The sequence below is a fragment of the Sciurus carolinensis genome, chromosome 2, assembly GCF_902686445.1.
Source record: "Sciurus carolinensis chromosome 2, mSciCar1.2, whole genome shotgun sequence".
Lineage (NCBI taxonomy): Eukaryota > Metazoa > Chordata > Mammalia > Rodentia > Sciuridae > Sciurus > Sciurus carolinensis.
Genome location: NC_062214.1, coordinates 79,938,653 through 79,953,881, shown reverse-complemented (window position 1 = coordinate 79,953,881; position 15,229 = coordinate 79,938,653). Strand labels below are relative to the sequence as shown.

Here is a 15,229-nt window from a genome sequence, read left to right as displayed (position 1 = left end):
GGGGAGGTAGCTCAATTGGTAGAGTGCTTGCCTTATAAGTACAAGGCCCTGGGTTCGATCCCCAGCACCCCCCAAAAAAAGAAAGACACAGCTATATGCTACAAAAATGAAGATGCCCTTTATGGTCTCCTCAGCATGGGTGAGATTCATTATCATTCTGTCTTAAAGTCCAGTATGTCAGGGAAATTCACAGTCTTTCCCATTAAACCATGGTTTAGTGACATATGAACTAATTGATTAAGTTAGATATTATTGACCTTTGTACAAATTAGTACTGAAAGGGGAAAATAATCGATTAATATTAATATCAAAATAGAAATGCATTTCTTTAACTGGCATAAGGGCATAATTGATACTTATCACTTCCTTCTGTCACTGCTCATTCCTTTCTCCCATTGTCCTTAGTCAACACTTTGGTTGAAGTCCTTTATCTAGGTGGTGACACAAGTTGTTGTTCTTGACGGATCTGAGTTCTTAGTGGTTTTGCCTTTATCATTTTGTCTTCACTGCTTTTTTTTTTTTAACCTTTTCTACTGTAGCTGGAAGAAAAAAAATGATGCTCCAATAATTCTCTGGGTTCTTGATAAGGCCTTCCATGCCCTCATTTTATAGTTGCAATTCAAATTCTCCTTGTTAATTTGAACCAATCACTTCATCCAGTGTTGTAATCCCTCCTCTGTATGTTGTTTCAGTGGTATGGGGACCCCAAAGTAGTCAGGTGACTGTTTCAACTTCTCAGTCAATGGTATTATTGCTATATACTTGGCTGACTAAAGCATACCATCCATACAGCTGGAAACTGTAGTAAATGATGTAGTAGATGCCTCTCTGTGTCCCCTCAGTCCATCTGAGTTTGCCCACAGTTGCAATAGAGTTTATTACATAATGACAGTTCCCCCTCTTCTCCCTTCTTTCTGGGGCATGCTGCAAAAGAAAGTACAGCTCAGAAATGTCAGGGAGCTACTGTCCTGTGGATTGGAGTTCAGGGGCATATGCCTTGCTTTCCTATCCTCCAAAGGACAATTCTAAAGCTTGTTCCACACTGTTTCTTGAGGGTTCTTCTTGAGACTGAGCTTCAGTTGCCACAGGAGTCACCTGTTCATCTTTATCCACATTTTCTCTGATTCACTTTCCTCTTTTCCTGCTTATGCTCACTGGGATCACCTTTCAGTTAAACTACCTGCATCCAAGAGCTTTTCGTTAGAGAAGAACCAAAAGTAACACAGGATCAAAGACCTTTAAACCAGGAGATTCTAAGGTATGGAGAAAGGAAACTAAATTTTATACATGGGTCAGTCTGAAAGTTCCCAGAATCTGGATATTTCGGCTGTAAGAGAAACAGCACCATCTGTTGGTCATTGATTCAAAGCATTCACTCCATTTTATAGGACAGCATTTTATTTTTAAGGGCATTGTTTCACTCCAATTATGGCTTCAGTCAGTTATTCCACAAATCTACCGGTTCACTTTTCTCAGATGATAGGGTATGTGACAAAATTAGTCAATAGTATGAGCTTGCTTCTTTTGTTTCTAAATGGATATTTAGTAGGAAGCAACATCATATGACATAAGATGATAATGAATCATAGGATTATGATATGTCTTAGGCCCACAGGTGGTGATGCTGCAGAGCCATGTTTATATACTGAAAGAAAAAAAGTATTTATTCTAATGAGGACAAATCATGACGAAAGAGTCCAATGTAATCAACATGACCCCAGTATCCTGAGGATTGGTACCATTTTAGAGGCCCAGTGTTAGAGCCCCTGTTGGCAGCCTGGGATTTCAGCTTTGGAGAAGAAGGTGCACGTTGTTGATTCCATGGATAGCCTCACCCCTGTCACAGTGGTTAGTAATACCTGGGCCCACTGAACAGGGACTGGTGTCACTGAATAAATAAACTGACCAACATCCACAGAATGGGTCTTCTTAACCACCTGATTATCGAGGGCTTGCTGTTTGTTGGATTCCCTGCACTAAGACATGGGACACAAAAATTCTCATTTTATTCATCAATTTTGAGATGTTCACTCACTTACTTTTTCCTTAGATTTCCTTGTTACCAGTATTCCAATATTATTCTTTCCAAGTCTCTGAGCACTAGGTAAAGCCATTCATCACTACCCAGAAACCACAGTAGATCTCTACTTCAGCTAACGATTCCTACCAGGTAAAGTGGACGTCCAGATATACTACCCAAAGGATTGCCTCTCACCATTTTATTTCAGAGCCACTTTTGAATGGGTTTCCAACTGTTGCCAAGCTGTTGTGCAGACCCATCTTTAAACCAAGCCTAAGTTTCTTTTTCTCCAACAAGTTGTTACAGGAAAATCCTCCTGAGGTCCTAGGGTCTGAGCCACTCGCTCATGCAACTTCCTTGTGTCTTCTTGACCTACTTAAGCCTGATCTTTCACATACCACTTTTAATTAACAATGGCTTACTGGTATGCATAACTGATCTTATGGCAGTTCATGATGGGCAGTTCTGATTATATCAAACTTGATGTCATCAAGACTATCTTTACTGTAGTATGCTAATTTTAAGTCCTTTGGTTATAAACCAAGGAGGAGTGGGATAATTGGTTCAAAAGGTGGGTCCATTCCAAGTTTTCTGAGGATTATCCACACTGCTTTCCAGAGTGGCTGCACCAATTTGCAACTCCACCAGCAATGACAAAGTGTGCCTTTTCCCCCACATCCATGCCAACATTCATCATTGTTTGTGTTCTTTTTTTTTTTTTTTTAAGAATAACAAGTTTATTATAGAAAATTTGAAAAAGGCAGGAAGATAGGAAGAAGAAAAAATATCAACCATAATCCTACCACCTAAGGACAACAGGCATTAACAGTATGGTTGTGCTCATTCTTTAAACCTTAGTTTAGGTTCCATTTCTGGAGTGATGCCTTCCTTGAGTTCCCTTCCCCTATTTCTAGGTCATGTTTGTACCACTCATATGTACATACCATATAATTCGGTGTATAGTTAGGTAACTTGGTGTCTTGTGTTTCCAACTAGATTGTTAGAAACTTGGTAGACTGAAAACATGAATACTTCATAATTTATCAAGAAACACCAGGTATATTGGACCTAGTACTTGTTGACTGACTTAACCAAAATGAATATGAACCATTTCAGAAAGGATATAAAATAGGCCAAGTACCTAGGTCATGAAAATTACAGCTTTCTGGTCACCTAGCTTTGTGACTCTTGCTTTTCTTTCCCTGGACTCTTGAAAGTCTATTTAACTGGTTTCTCTGTCTACACTGTAACTGAATAAACAGTAGAATGATTAAGATCCAGGATTTACTCAAAGATTCTTGACATAAGGCATAAAGGTGACAGAGAGAGGGAGAAAGAAGTTTTTTTGTGTGTGTTGGGAGGAAGAGAAAAGAGAAGAGAAGGGAGGGCAAGAGAAAAATAGAGAAGTGTAGAAAAGAGTATACACAGTACACAGTCTGAAAAAAGAAGAGAATATATATATATATATATATATATATATATATATATACACCAGACCATATGTATATATGGTCTGGTGCTCAATCCAGTATGTGATTTGCCTCCAGCACTGTGTATAGGATCCCATCCACTTGTTCTGAGTCATACCCGATCTCACGAAGCTCCAAGTGAGGGAGGACAGAAGTAAGAAGATAGCTGACATGGATTCGCAGTCGCGTAAGCTTTGCCAAAGCACTTTCTAGGTCATCTCCCTCTGGGGTTCATTGTTTGTGTTCTTGTTAATAGCCATTCTAATTGGGGTAAGATGAAATCTTAGAGTTGTTTTAATTTGCATTTCTGTAATTACTAGAGATGTTGAACACTTTTTCATATATTTATTAATCGCCTATGTCTTCTTCTGTAAAGTGTCTGTCCAGTTCCTTGACCCATTTATTGATTGGGTTCTTTGTATTTTTGGTGTAAAGTTTTGAAAGTTCTTTATAAATTTTGGAGATTAGTGCTCTATCATTTGAAGTGCGTGTGGAAAAGATTTTCTCTCACTCTGTAGGCTCTCTTTTCATATTATTGATTGTATCCTTTGCTGAGAAAAAACTTTTTAGTTTGAGTTCATCCCATTTATTGGTTCTTGTTTTGATTTCTTGTGCTTTGGGAGTCTTGTTAAGGAAGTCTGATCCTAAGCCAACATGATGAAGATTTGGGCCTACTTTGTCTTCTATTTGGTGCAATGTCTCTGGTCTAATTCCTAAGTCATTGATCCATTTTGAGTTGAGTTTTGTGCAGGTGAGAGAGAGAGAGATTTAATTTCATTTTACTGTATATGGATTTCTAGTTTTCCCAGCACCATTTTTTGAACAGGCTATCTTTTCTCCATTGTAAGTTTTTGACTCCCTTGTCTAGTATGAGGTAACTGTATTTATGTGGGTTTGTCTCTGTGTCTTCTATTATGTACCATTGATCTGCCTGTCTATTTTGATGCCAATACCATGCTATTTTTGTTACTATTGCTCTGTAGTATAGTTTAAGGTCTGGCATTGTGATACCTCCTGCTTCATTTTTCCTGCTCAGAATTGTTTTGTGCTCAATTCACAATAGCTAGATTGTGGAACCAAACTAGATGCCCTTCAGCAGATGAATGGATAAAGAAACTGTGGTATATATACACAATGGAGTATTATTCAGACATAAAGAATAATAATATTATGGCATTTGAAGATAAATGGATAGAATTGGAGAATAGCATGCTAAGTGAAATAAGCCAATTCCAAAAAACCAAAGTCAAATGTTTTCCCTGATAAGTGGATGATGTTATATAATAGAAGTGGGGGGGGGGGTGAGAGAAGAATGCAGGAATTTTAGATTATGTAGAGGGAAATAAGAGGGAGGGGGATTATGAAAAATGGTGGAATGAGACAGACATCATTACCCTATGTACATGTATGATTACACAGATGGTATGAATCTACACATACCATTAGAAACTAAATGATGTACCCCATTTGTGTACAATGAATCAAAATACAGTCTGTAAAAATAAATAAAAGAAAAGAAAAAGAAAAAAAGAGAGACTACTTTTACTAGAATCTAGTGCTCTTTCCAAAGAGGAAAACATGGCATTCATTACACCGAAATCCTTGGATTCTGTACTTTGGATCCCTATTTGGATCCCTTATGGGGTTTGTCAGAGGGTCCACATAGCATCCTTACTTGCAACAGACAGATTGGATCTTCTGGATTATAAGACTTGAATTGTTGCAGAAACTTTTTATTTTCTAGGAAATGGTTTTTCAGTAAACGGGCCAGCAAAATACATCCCAATATGGTACACATGTATTTTTATTAGTGTTGGGATGTGCAAAGTGCAGAAATTTGTCTTTCATTATCACTTATAGTAGGAATCCTCCACCTCAATCTTGATATTTTGGTCTTGGTCCTTTTTTTGGCTGCAAGGAGCTGTCTTTGTATTGGGGCAGGCCCAAAGTGGCTGTAATTAGGCTCCCTTGCTGAGACTTCTGATGGACTATGTTATGTTTTATGGTTTTTTGTGTGTAGCCAGGGCTGGGAACTAGTAATGTTATGGTTAGTCAAGGTCAGAATATTCTAATTTGGCATGTATACTCAAGGTAATAAACATAAACTTGTGAGCATGTGCCCCTCTTATGTAATCTGTGGGAAGTGTGCCTTTGTTGTTTGAATTGAACATAAAAAGGTCCTATGCAAATGACTTTAAGGTTGGGGTTGTGGCTCAGTGGTGGAGTGCTTGCCTAGCATGTGTGAGGCACTGGGTTTGCTCCTCAGCACCACATAAAAATTAAAGCCAAATAAATAAAATAAAGTTATAAATTTTTTTTTTAAATAAAATGGCTTGAGGGCCTGACTATTCCCACTATGTCTGGCATCTTCATTCAATTGCCAGATCCTCAAACCTTGGTCCTGGGCCTGAGCCTCACCCTTACCCCAACGGTTAGGTATTGCAAGATGTTCAGCAGATTCTTGGTCTCTACCCAGTAGATTCCAGTTAGCCACTAATCTGCCCACCTTCAGCTGTGACAACTAAAAATGTTTCTAGGCATTGCCTGCCAAATGTCCCCTTGTAGGTAAAAAATCACCTCTGGTTGAAAACCAGTGCTATGTGGGGATACATCAATAGTCCTTTCACTGAATTTTGGTGTGTCTGGGATGCATGTGCCATAAAAAGGCATTTGAAATATCTGCTACTCCCTTTTCACCAAGCTAATTAGCATGATGTTATCATTGTGGTGGATAAGAGTAATGTTTTAAGGAATGTCTGGGTGATCAAGTACCCTACACTGTGACAGAGTATGAGAGATTATGTGACCTTGAGGTAACACTGTAAAGATGTATTGTAGTTCCTTATAGGTTAAAAGAATGTTGCCTCTTATTTTCCTTGCTAACTGATATGAGGAAAAAATGATTTGCTGGATGAAAGGCTGTATACTAGATGGTAGGACTGTATTGATTTGATCTGGCAAAGACACCATATCTGGATCAGATGCTTTAAGCAGAGTCCCCATCTAGTTTTGCCACTAGTTGAATACAGGAATTAAGTAGCAGTGTGATAAGCATTGTTAATCTTGCATGTATCAAATCTTCGAAGGTGGCACTAATCTTTGAAATTCCTATAGGGATGCAGTATTCCTTTTGGGATGTTATTTTATTACAGAAGGATAGTTCTAAGGGCTCTCCTTGGCTCTCCCTAGTAATAGTCCTCTCTTCATGGGTCAGGAAGTTAGTGCAAGGATTCTTCCAGTTAACAAGTATGACCAAATATGCATGTAGGAGAAAGAACCTCAGAGTGGGTCTACAGAATCCATTGAGTGTGATAGACTTGGGTATAAAATTCACTTATCACCTGACCACCCAAAGCCTTCAATATATCCAGGGGTCCCAAAGGATTAGCATAAACTCAGAGAAATATGTAATGATCTCCTCGAAATTCTAGGTATGTCTCTTTGCTCAATGTGCACTCATTCTGCTAACAGCCATAGTCCTTTTGAGAAAGTCTTGGAAAATTAATAATGGTATACAGTTGTGACAATATTGCAGTGTTTGGAAACAGGACCCCATTTCTCCTCCAATCCCTGGGCCCTGGGTAGGTGAAGTAATTTAGGTCTGGGAGCTAAATGAGAGGATTTACCTTCCTTTTGTGGTAACTCAAGTCAGGTTTCTGCTCACTAGACTGTATTTTTCTCAGTTGAATATATCAAGTCATACTTCAGTAGGTTGCCCATCTGTTTTATTCCTAGGGACCCATTCTATCACTGGTTAGCACCCCCCATAGATCTCTGATGGTCAAAACATTCTAATTGCCACTTGGCCTCTGCTGCCAATTAGGGTAACTCTACCTACCTTTTCTTTGATGGGTATTAACACATGGCTCTGCCACTCTGCCAACATTTGTAGTGAAATAAAAAAACACATTTTAGTTATCCATGGCCTAGAGAGTACTGCCACTGCAGAACTTTTGAGAATACCTGTCTTTAATTTCATTGTATAATTGTCACATTTTACGCTTTTTTTTTCCCAAAAAAGTGGGGTGTGGCCATTATGTGAAGCTTTTTTAAAAAAATTGTGCTGGATTACTTTAAAACCATTTATTAGTAAACTGTCTTTGATGCAAGATTAGGATGCATAGAATACTCATGAATATATGTAGTAGTTATGATTATGCCATGGAATATGAAGGTTTTCTCAATGCCTATGTCTCCTGGAAACAGGAAGGGATTGAGCAGTTTATAGCTATTAAATCCACTCAAACATTCTTATAACCTTGACCCTTTCATATATGATCCTGTGGTTTGACCCTTTTGTATAAAACTGTTTGCATTTCTTTCTCCACATTATGTGAAGGATGCTCTGGTATCTCAGCTTCATTCTTACTTTTAGCCAATGAACCAGGAAAATCATGAGTAAAGCTTCTAGTTATTCAATTTAGCATATTAAAATAAGAATCTCAGGTAAGCACATCCATACTGTAAATTTAGTGTGGTTCTTTTTTTTTTTTTTTCTTTTTGGCATTGGGGATTAAACTCAAGGGCACTCAACCACTGAGCAACATCCCCAGCCCTATTTTATATTTTATTTAGAGACAAAATCTCACTGAGTTGCTTAGTGCCTCATTTTTGCTTTGGGGCTGGTTTTGAACTCGCAATCTTCCTGCCTCAGCCTCCTGAGCTGTGGGGATTACAGGTGTGCATCACTTCGCCTGGCTTAGTGTGGTCCATTTTTATATCTTTTCTGATACAACACACTCAGGAGCTGTTCTCACATATGTCTTTCAGGTTACTGCTGATGTAAATACAAATATTGTCATGATTTTGGTATATTAGTTGTTGTTTACCCATGGAATAGGCCTTCCATTTCTCTTCTGGGTTGCTAGATTTGACTTTAGAAGTGGGTTTGGAGAAAATGAGTGATGGTGGGTAGGGTTTGGGGAGGTTAAATATCTCTCTGCAAGGCAACTGCTTCATACAGGATCACTACAGACTCTTTCAATGAGGAAAAGTCAGTTTCCTCCAGTAGGAGAGGAAGTATTGGCAAGGGAGACTCAGGAATAGTTAGAGGGCTAGTCTGAAATCACCTCAGATGTCCTCATTGTAAGTCTCAGAGTCTCACTATTTTGCAATTCAATATCATTTTATTTCAGTAATTTTCTTGAATAAATTTGATTCTGATCCTCTTTCATGGTCTGCTCTTAAGCTATAAGAAATAAGAGATACTTTGGGTCATTGTGTAAGTTTCTGGTTCTCTGACAATATCTTGAGCTGAGAGTTTAAAACCTGGGGGTTTACTTTTTCTTTTTCTTCTTCAACTGTCTTAATGCTTCTGAAATTGTCAGTCCACTTCATGGTCCTTCCTAGCTTGGTAGGGTATGGTAACTCTGAATTTTCCAACTGCCTTACCTTCAACTGACTCTTCATTCTCTTCCACTACATACAGATGCTAATTTAAATTTTTGCCTGGCATGAATTATTAGAATTCTATTTTCCATCTGTTTCCCCTTGAAAGAGGTGAGCAAATTTATCCTCTAGCGAACAAGAGGTGTTACCAGGACCTCAAAGCTGAGGTTGTTGGTCAGAAGCTTCCCCATGGGAACTAGAGCCAGGGTGAAGATGTGTTTCCCACTGGAGATGATGTTTGTGGGAGAGAGAGAGGAGAAATCTCCGGGATTTTCCTAGTGCCTCTGATCTTCCCCCAGCATCTTTCATTGGCTGAGTCTTCCAGTGGCACAAGAGTCCTGGAATGTAGTTCCCTGGAATTCAGAGCAGAAATTCAAAAGAAAGGAATCAAATGGAACAGTTGAGTGACCAGCACAGGATAATCTTTTGTTAGAAGAATATGTATTACTCTATTTTCTATTTCCTAATTGTATTCTTTATTCTCTTGCCTTTGTTCAACTACTGCCTCTCCTAGATAACCTTTCACTTTGCTGTTTGCATATCTAAAACCAGTCTTTACTTCAAAATCCAATTCAAACTTCATGTGTGCTATTATTAAAAAAAAATCTACTCAGACTGATGTCTTCTCTCACCCTGAATAATTTTAATTCACCCAGTAAGCCCTTGTTAAGCTCCCATTAGTGCTAGGTGCTGTGCTAACACTGAGGCTAGGTGCTAGATATTATTTGGGTTTAGGTGGCCAATGATGGGAAAGAGTGGTGGTAGGAGACATGTGTTTCATAAACAATTATAAGTCAGCATGATTCTATTGAGCAAGCTCAGAATTCTGCCTTATGACCTACCATGGGATACATTTCCATGCTGAGGCAGTCTTATTTTGCTATCATGTGAGTATCTCCAGGCATCCTCCCCAACCCCAATACATCCCTGCCACAGTCGTTTGGGCTAAGAGTGGGCACTTGATCCAGGGATAGCCAATTAATGAGTGGGCCATGGCCTATAGTAGGACTTAGGTGGAAAAACAACTATGAACAATTACACTCCCATTTTGGGGGATGTGACAATAGATAAGTATCTACTATAGATTAAATGTGTTCCCCCCAAATTCATATGTTGAAATCCCACCTCTCCATGAGATGGTATTGGAGGTGGGTCTTTGGGGAAGTGATTAGGTCCAGAGGGTGTAAACCCCATAAGTGGGATTAGAAACCTTGTTTAAAAAGACCAAGGACAGTTCCCTTGTCCCTTTCACTATGTGAGGACACAGCAAGAGGATGACTGCCTGTGACCTGGGAAATAGACCAATACCTACTCTGCTGGCACCTTGAGCATAGATTTCCCAGCCTCCAGAAATGTGAGAAATAAATATCTGTTGTTAATAAACTACCCAGTCCATGATAATTTGTCATAGCAGCCGGAACAAAGCAGTATAACAGTATCTCTAGAATAGTGCTACATAAAACCTTCTGAAATAATGGAATTTTTTTTTTTTTTTTTTTTTTTGTGGTGCTGGGTATTGAACTCGGGGCCTTGAGCATGTGAAGCAAGCACTCTACCAACTGAGCTATAGCCCCAGCCCTGTACAATTCTTTTTTATTTTTTATTTCTATTTACTTGTTTTTTGGTACTGGGGATGAACCCAGGGGTGCTACATCCCCAGAACTTTTTGTTTTTTGAGACAGGGTCTTATTAAATTGCTGAAGCTAGCTTTAAACTTGTGATCCTCCTGCTTCAACCTCCTGGACCTTCTGTACCATTCAGTACAGTAGAAATAGCCACATGTCCCAGAGTGCAAGAAATGAAAGCAAGAATCAATAAGTGGGATGGATTCAAACTAAAAGGCTTTTTTTTTTTTTTTTTTAGCAAAAGAAACAATAATGTGAAGAGAGAGCCTACAGGGTGGGAGAAAATCTTTACCACACACACTTCAGATAGAGTACTAATCTCCAAAATTTATAAAGAACTTAAAAATCTTTACACCAAAAATACAAAGAACCCAATCAACAAATAGGCTAAGGAACTGGGCAAATACTTCACAGAAGAAGATATATAAGCAATCAACAAATATATGAAAAAGTATTCAACATCTCTAGTAATTAGAGAAAGGCAAATCGAAACCACCCTAAGATTTCACCTTGCTCAGTTAGAATGGGTATTATCAAGAATACAAGCAACAATAGGTATTGGGAAGATGTGGGGATATGGGGAAAAAGGTACACTCATACACTGCTGGTGGGATTGCAAATTGGTGCAGCCCCTTTGGAAAGTGGTGTGGAGATTCCTCAGAAAACTTGGAATGAACCTACCATTTGACCAAGCTATCCCACTCTTTGGTTTATACCCAAACGATTTAAAATCAGCATCCTACAGTGACACAGCTACTTCAATGTTTATAGCAGTTCGATTCACAGTAGCTAGATTGTGGAAACAACCTAAATGCCCTTCAATAAATGAATGGATAAATAAACTGTGGTATATACATTCAATGGAATATTATTTAGTCACAAAGAAGAATAAAATTATGGCATTTGTAGGTAAATGCATTGTGTTGGAGAATATCATGCTAAGTGAAATAAGCCAATCCCAAATAACCAAAGATCGAATGTTTTCTCTGATAAGTGCAAGCTGATACATAACAGGGGGTGGTGGGCAGGGGGGTAAGGGAAGAATGGAGGAACTTTGGATTGTGTAGAGGGAAATTAGGGGAGGGAAGGAAAGATAGTGGAATGAGACAAATGTCATTACCCTATGTACATGTATGATTACACAAATGGTGTGAATCTACATTGTGTACAAGCATAGAAATGAAAATTTGTACCCAATTTGTGTACAGTAAATCAAAATGCAGTCTGTAAAAATAAAAATAAATAAAATAAAAAATATTAATTAAAAAAAAGAAATATCCACATGTACACATGTGCTACTGAGTACTTGAAATTTGACTGAGGATTGTCAGTAATTCATTTAAAATTAAATAGTCACATGTGTTTAGTGGCTATTTTATTATGCAGTGTAGTTCTAAAGAAAGAGTCAGAACTGATGGAAAAAGGAACCCCTGATGGCCATGGTGTGCAAGTCTAGAGAGCATATTCTGTGAGTGGGCAGAGGGAGCTGGTGGCTGGGAGAGAACAGAGTGAAAGCAGAAGGAATCAGAGAACTCAGGGGATCCGCCTGAGAGAGGCAGGAGTGGCTGGTTCTGCAGGAGTCTGTATTTCAGTTCCTGCCTGACTCACTTGAAGTGAGTTCTTTACTTTCAAAGGGATTTAACTACAGGAGTTTGTATAAAGTGCTTTGGAAGTCCAGGAAAGGGAATAAGTAGGTCTTCTGCAGAAGAGTAGGAAGGGCTGAGGCAAGTTCTAGAGGTAGAGGGAATTTGTCCAGTGGCAAAAAGGAGCAGGGGCATTCTGAAAGGATTAATGTATTGGAAGTCAAGTGGTGGGATCGGACAGGACAGTTGAAAGAAAGGGCCACTTACATAGTAGTACCTAATTCCTGTGTGTTATAAGGTTAGAAGACAAAATAAACATTGTAGCTGATAGAATCTGAGCTCTTTCTACATACTAAACTGTTCCAAGTGCTTTCTAAATATTGATTCAGTTAATACTCAGAAACCCTTTGAAGCAGGGCATGATGGCACATGTCTGTAATCCCAGTGGCTCAGGAGGCTGAGGCAGGAGAATTGAGAGTTCGAAGGCAGCTTTAGCAATTTAGTAAATCCCTAAGAAACTTAGAGAGACCCTGTCTCAAAAGAAAAAATAAAATGGACTGGGGCTGTGGCTCAGTGGTTGAATACCCCTGGGTTCAATCCCCAGTACTCTCACACACACACAAAACAAACCCAAAACACCTTTGAAATATTATCTTTTTTTTTTTTTTTTTTTTTGTACTGGGGATTGAATCCAGGGATGTTCAAACACTTAACCACATCCCTAGTCCCTTTTATTTTATTTTTTAATTTTGAGACAGGGTCTTACTAAATTGCTGAGTGCTGGCCTTTAACTTGCAATTCTTCTACCTCAGCCTCCTGAGTCACTGGGATGGCCTTGAGGTATATATATATATCTATATATATATCTATATATCTATCTTTTTTTTTTTTTTTTTTTTTTTTTTGCGGTGCTGGGGATTTGAACCCAGGGCCTTGTGCTTGGAAAGCAAACACTCTACCAACCAACCCATATCCCCAGGCCTTCTTGAGGTATATCTTATTGCCATATTATATAGATGAGGACAATGGAGTTTGGAGGGGTTTAGTAATGTGCTTCGGATCACATAATTACTTTATCTCACTCCAAATTCAGAATCCTTAAACTGCTGTGGATAGCACTATTCTACACTTGTAGCGCATGCAATTTATTTAAATGTGTTATATATAATCCATGAAAAGTACTTTAGCACAATGCCAACCACATACTAAATGATCAGTGATATTTAACTATTTCTAGCTCTTACTATAGCATAATGAATCAGAGAAGGGCGTCCATCTAGGACCTTTGTTGATCTGTAAAATCGGATACATTGCTTAATTCTCAGGGTGGTTGTCAGACAAAATGAAATTTTGTATGTGTGTATGTGTACTGTGTTGCATATAGAAAATGATTAGGCAAAGGTGTCTGTTATATTCCAGTAATAGGAACAATTTAGGCAAAGACCCAGGATGGGAGGACAGAGAGAGAGAAGAGAAGGTAAATTCCAAGGTCCAAATGTATTTTATTTTGTCCAGAGCATGGGGTGATTGAAGGAATGGCCAAGAAATGAGGATGTAGAGCTAAACAAGTCTGATCTTTGAGGCCTTGTAGGTCATGTCCAGGAGCCCAGGGGATAGTGGAGCCAGACAGAGAGCACAGGATAGGCTAGGTGTTATATTACTCTGGAACCTAGGCTAACTGAACAGCTTTTCTCTGAAACAAACTGCTTATGGCAGACAGAAAAGAGACACAGTGAACCCCAAAAGCTAGCTTTTAAAGCTTTCAGGTGGAACTGACATTCCTGCTTTTATTTTATTGGCTAAAGCAAGCCACATGGTCAAGTGGGCCATCAGTGGGGCCAAAGAAGGGGTGCTGAACCATAATATTCAACAGAGTAATAACAGGAATAGATATTCAAGCAAAAGAAAATGAGTGGTAATCAAATTGAAAAATATAGGCAAAGGATTTGAATAGACATGTCTTCAAAGATGATACACATATGAAACACATGAAAATATGTTCTCCAGGAAATAGAAATTAAAACTACAATGTGATACCATTTTATACTTAGGATGGCTATAAAAAGAAAAGACAATAACAAATGTTGGAGAGGATGTGGAGAAATTGGAATTCTCATACACTGTTGGTGGGAATATAAAATAGTGCAGTTGGTTGGGTAAACTGTCTAGCAATTCCTCAAAAAGTTAAACCTACAGTTACCTATAGCCCAGCAATTTGACTCCTAGGTATATACCCAAAAGAAATGAAAACATATGTACTCATGAAAACTTGTACATGAATGTCCATAGCAGCATTATTTATAATAGCCAAAATGTGGAAATAATCTAAGTGTCCTTTAACTGATAAAGGTAGAAGTATAAATATCCTCTAGCTGGGTAAATAAAAGATGGCATATTTACCATATTATATTTAGCCATAAAAAGGGATAAAATGTTGATTCAAGCTACAAGGTGTATGTGCCTTGAACATTCTTTCACCTACCATGAGAAGTTAACTCTCAAATATAATTCCCTTTGTAAAATATCCACAGTAGGTAAATTTATGTATACAGAAAATTAATAGTTGACTGTGGCTGAGAGGGTTGAGAAGAAATGAAGGAGTAACTGTTAATGAGTACAGGGTTTCTTTTTAGGGTGATGAAAAATTTCTAAAATTGATTGTAGTGGTATTTAACTCTGAATATCATATCATTGACGTGTATACTTTAGGTGGGTGAACTGTGTGGCATGTAAATTATGTCCCAGTAAAGCTGTTTTATATGTGTATAAAATAGGTGTTTTTTTAATTTCTGTTATATTGGTTTTGAGAGATTCAAGTGGAGATGACCAGTAGGCAGTTAACTATGCAGACCTGGATCTTATAAGCAGAAATCAAAGCTGGAGAGATATATTGGGGAATCAGGAGCACAAAGATACTAATAGATTTATGTAAAAGGCAGTGATCATGTAGAAATAGAGTGTCCGGTGGGAAAGACAGATCTTACATCTACCCCTGAGTGATCCTATTTAAAGGATGGAAGAAATACAGGGAGATTTCAACAGAGATGGAGAGGGATTGGTTAAGTGAGATTGAGAGAGTAAAAATGGAAGGTAAGGAAAAAGCTTCCTGCAGGGAGGACTATCTTGCAGATAAATTGTTAGGTT

The 15,229-nt window shown here is 38.4% G+C and overlaps 1 non-coding gene across 1 annotated transcript; it reads left to right on the top strand.

Annotated features, from left to right (window-relative positions):
* On the top strand, nucleotides 1–74 carry Trnai-uau (transfer RNA isoleucine (anticodon UAU)). The gene has a single exon. It is a non-coding gene; the product is annotated as a tRNA-Ile (tRNA).
* The last annotated feature ends 15,155 nt before the right edge of the window (nucleotides 75–15,229 follow it).